At 54.0% G+C, this 4846-nt stretch overlaps 1 long non-coding RNA gene across 1 annotated transcript; it reads left to right on the top strand.

Annotated features, from left to right (window-relative positions):
• Nucleotides 1–729: 729 nt before the first annotated feature.
• On the top strand, nucleotides 730–3931 carry LOC136371229 (uncharacterized). The gene is made up of 2 exons (XR_010745305.1): nucleotides 730–948; nucleotides 3335–3931. It is a non-coding gene; the product is annotated as an uncharacterized lncRNA (long non-coding RNA).
• Nucleotides 3932–4846: the final 915 nt, after the last annotated feature.

Here is a 4846-nt window from a genome sequence, read left to right as displayed (position 1 = left end):
TAAATGCCTTCCCTTAATCTTTGCTCCACCGTTTCTTCTAATGCTTCGTAATAAATGTTTTCACTTGTGCTCCATTCAGAAAAGTCGAAACTCTCATCACACCATGATGAAATCTCGTGGGACTTTTGATCCAATTGCAAAACGGCAAACCCCATTTTACAGCTCCCTCCGAGCAGCAGGTGAGTGATTTATTGGCCTCCTTCCTGAAACCCGAAGCTTTACATCATTTCTTGTCATCAGGACTGCGAGAGAGGAGGTCAGAGAGCCTGGTGAGAGCTGGTTTGTGCAATCACAGAAACTGTGGGGGCTGCAGCATCAATGTCACCCAAAAAGAGATCTTCTGCTCAAACGGGGCTGAGAGTGGGAGGGAAGTTCTCAGTCACAGATCTGCTGGAGATGGAGGACTCTGACCTGGGGAGGTTGGGATGCACCAGCAAAGCATCCCTGGCAGTGCCCAAGGCCAGGTTGGATGGGGCTTGGAGCACCCTGGGACAGTGGAAGATGCCCCTGCCATGGCAGGGGTGGGATGGGATGAGCTGTAAGGCCTCTTCCAAACCATTCTGGAAATCTCTGCAAGCTGATAAATGGAAATTTACAGCATTAGTGCCTCCTTCCAGACTATCAGGCCCATGAGTTTATTTATCACTAAATAAATACCTCTCTATCAGCAGATACGGAGTGCCTGGGCTGGTTCTGGTATCACAGTGCCCTACTTTGCCTGGCCCGACCCACGGTGAACGGGCTGGGCTCTGCCTGCTGGGCTGGCCATGGGGCTTGCTCTGGGCTGCCCTGGATATCAGCTCCCTGCAGCTGTGCACAGGCTCCGAGCTGCCCTGGGAGGGCCTCACCTCCAGATAACAGGGCTGGAAAGGGCTGAGCAGGGATGGAGAGCAAACAGCGGCCAGGGGAACTAGGAGCTGTGGTGCTGCCGGGGCAAACTTTGCCCTGGTGAATGTGGGGAGCCCAGCAGCAGCCCCGGGCTGTGTGTGTGATCAGCTCTGTGCTGTGTGTGTGACCAGCAGGCCCGGGCTGTGTGTGTGACCAGCTCTGTGCCGTGTGTGTGACCAGCAGCTCTGTGCTGTGTGTGACCAGCAGCTCTGTGCCGTGTGTGTGACCAGCAGCTCTGTGCTCTGTGTGTGACCAGCTCTGTGCTGTGTGTGCGACCAGCTCTGTGCTGTGTGTGACCAGCTCTGTGCTGTGTGTTTGACCAGCTCTGTGCCGTGTGTGTGACCAGCTCTGTGCTCTGTGTGTGACCAGCTCTGTGCTGTGTGTTTGACCAGCTCTGTGCCGTGTGTGTGACCAGCTCTGTGCTGTGTGTGACCAGCAGCTCTGTGCTGTGTGTGTGACCAGCTCTGAGCTGTGTGTGACCAGCTCTGTGCTGTGTGTGACCAGCAGCTCTGTGCTGTGTGTGACCAGCTCTGAGCTGTGTGTGACCAGCTCTGTGCTGTGTGTGACCAGCTCTGTGCTGTGTGTGACCAGCTCTGTGCTGTGTGTGTGACCAGCTCTGTGCTGTGTGTGACCAGCAGCTCTGTGCTGTGTGTGACCAGCTCTGAGCTGTGTGTGACCAGCTCTGTGCTGTGTGTGACCAGCTCTGTGCTGTGTGTGACCAGCTCTGTGCTGTGTGTGACCAGCTCTGTGCTGTGTGTGTGACCAGCTCTGTGCTGTGTGTGACCAGCAGCTCTGTGCTGTGTGTGACCAGCTCTGAGCTGTGTGTGACCAGCTCTGTGCTGTGTGTGACCAGCTCTGTGCTGTGTGTGTGACCAGCTCTGTGCTGTGTGTGACCAGCTCTGTGCTGTGTGTGACCAGCTCTGAGCTGTGTGTGACCAGCTCTGTGCTGTGTGTGACCAGCAGCTCTGTGCTGTGTGTGTGACCAGCTCTGTGCCGTGTGTTTGACCAGCTCTGTGCCGTGTGTGTGACCAGCTCTGTGCTGTGTGTGTGACCAGCAGCTCTGTGCTGGGAGCAGGCAGGGATTGACACTCAGGAGGAATCTCTGACTCTTTTCCCTGAGGATGACAGCTGGGTGATGCCCACCCTGAGGAGCCCTAAGATCCATTTCCGTGGGACACACTGTGCCTGCTGCTCCCGAGGGGACACCCGGCTGTGCCAGGGCTGTGGGGCTGCAGACAGAGTCCCAGAACCCCAGAACCCCAGAACCCCAGAATCCCAGAACCCCAGAATCCCAGAATCCCAGAATCCCAGAACCCCAGAATCCTGGAACCAGAGAACCACAGAACCACAGAATCCCAGAACCAGAAAATCAGAGAACCACAGAACCACAGAATCCCCAAATCCTAGAACCGGAGAACCAGAGAACCACAGAGTCACAGAATCCCAGAATCCCAGAACCACAGAACCACAGAATGAGCTGGGCTGGAAAAGACCTTCGAAATCATCAAGTCCAACCTATGACCTAACACAGCCTTGTCACCCAGCCCATGGCACTGAGAGCCACGTCCAGGGTTTCTTAAACACCTCCAGGGATGGAGACTCCACCACGTCCCTGGACAGCTTCTTCCAGTGCCCAGTCACCCTTTCTCTGAAGAAATTCCTGCTGGTATCCAACCTAAACCCCTCTTGGTGCAGCTTAATGCTCTTCCTCTCCTCCTGTCCCTGTTCCCTGGGAGCAGAGCCCAACTCCCCTGGCTGTCCCCTCCTGTAGGGGACTTGTGCAGAGCCACCAGGTCCCCCCTGAGCCTCCTTTTCTCCATACTCAGCCCCTTTCCAGCTCCCTCAGCCTCTCCTGGGGCTCCAGACCCTTCCCCAGCTCCATTCCCTGCCCTGGACATGCTCCAGCATCCCAAAGCAACACCTCCTGCTGCAGAAGTGCCAAGGCCAGAACCTTCATCTCTCCTGAGAGGAGCTGAAGTGTCCAGCTCTGTCCCTGTCCTGCAGGTGCCTGGAGCTGGGCTGGGTTTGGGGTCTGGCTGATTTCTTCACATCAAACACCAGTAAAGACACAGAACCAAGGGCATCACTTCTAGAGTCACCCCAGGGGTGTTGAGGGTAGGAAAAGAACTTTGAAGCTGAATTTATTAATCCAAACACCCCTCTGTGAGCCCACAGCACTGCAGGGTATCCTTGGTGCAAGAGCTGGGGGGAAATCCAGAATGAAGGAATTGAGGTCTCTGGAGGCAGGGAGGGGCAGCTCTGACTGACACCCACCAGCAGCTTTTCAAGGAGGGCAGGAAACACCCATTTCCCAGAGTTATCCAGGACCTGCCAGCCCAGAAATTGGGGTCAGAGACTTTGGCCAGCCTCAGAGACAAGCTGACACACAAGGACATTCTTTCCCTTTATATGCAATAATGTGTTTTATTGTTTTCTGTTTCTCCAGCTCTGCTCCGTGACTGCAAATTGATGCTCTCAAGCAAACACATCCTTGTGCCTTTAAATCTTTTTTGGCCAGAAAGCTGACAGAGCAGCTTGAAGACTTGAGGCAAAATATTTTCTTGCTTGGACCGATCCTTCAAATCCCTGTGAGCCACCATGATCCTGGAAACACAGAAATAGAAATTAGGGTTGGAAGGGACCCACAAGTATCACCCTGCTGAGGGTGTGGTGGTGCTGACACCTCGGAGCAGAGGGTTCCTGTCAGCACCAGGCTCTCAGCAATCCCTCCTGGGAAGCTGGAGAGCAGCAGAGATCTCCACCACGGCCCTGGGACCACCCTGGAGCTGCTCTCATGAGTCCCACTGAAGGCAGGGAGGCTCCAGGAGGGTGGGATTGCACCCTGAGGGAATTTATCTCACTGCTCCTGGTCCATGGAGGGACACAAAAGTTTCCTGGAGATGAATCCTCCTCCCTGCCATTCATTGTTTTCCCAGCATTTCTCCTAGATCTCGAGGAAACTGAATGCAGTGCCCAAGGAAAGTGCTCTGTGGGGCTGGAAATCATTTAATATCTGGAAATAAATTTATTCCCACACCTCCAATTCTACATTTCAGTGCCAAATTTTACATTTCAGAGTCCAATTTTATATTTCAGTGTCCCTCATCTTGTTGGCTGCATTCTTGTCATGTCTTGGAGCGAGACATCTACAGCAAAACATCAGACATAGAAGCCAAATCTGGTTATTCAGCACCACAAGCAAGCAAAAACGTGCGGAATAGATGAAGTTTTATTAATGAGGGTGTGCAAACCGTATCACTCACGGGATACACAACAGGAAGACACAGACTCAGAGGTTCCATCCCTGATAGCACCAGGAAGGGTTTCAGCATCACAGGGTGTCTTGGGTTACAACTTGTGACCAAAACTGTGGATTTCTATTTGCCCTCTGCTGAAACCAGCTGGGGAGGTGTTTTCTTTATCTCTTGTGTGACCCAGCCCTCATCACTCCAGGGGGGATCTTCTGTCCCTGGGCAGCTGTGAAACCAGCTGGGGCCGTGCTCTTTATCCCTGCCAGGACCCCTCCTCCCTGCAGGGATATCTGCTGTTCATGGGCCAGCCAGGCTCACTGCAGGGCTCAGACAATTCCAGCAGCCCACTGGGACAGGCTCCACCCAGGGGGAGGAGCCCAGCATTCCCCCCTGGATCAGCCCTGGCATTCAGAAGCCCAGCACAGGCTGTTGGCACTGGATTCCCAGAGGGAGAGCGGCCCCAGCTCAGCACCACTGGGCCCTTCTCCAGGATCATCTCTGCTCCAGCAGAAGCACAGCTGGCACTGCAGGAGGACTGCACTGGGCTGACAGCGACAGCCACCAACAGGGCTCAGGGCGTCTGCTGACCCTGGCAGCGTGGCCAGGAGTTTTTTGTTTGTTTGGGTTTTGTTTGCTTGGGTTGGTTTTTTTTGGTGTTTTTTTTGTTTGGTTTTTTTTTTGGGTTTTTTTGTCTGTACTACTACATT

This window comes from Sylvia atricapilla, chromosome 24 (assembly GCF_009819655.1).
Source record: "Sylvia atricapilla isolate bSylAtr1 chromosome 24, bSylAtr1.pri, whole genome shotgun sequence".
NCBI lineage: Eukaryota > Metazoa > Chordata > Aves > Passeriformes > Sylviidae > Sylvia > Sylvia atricapilla.
This window is presented reverse-complemented; position numbering and strand designations above follow the sequence as displayed.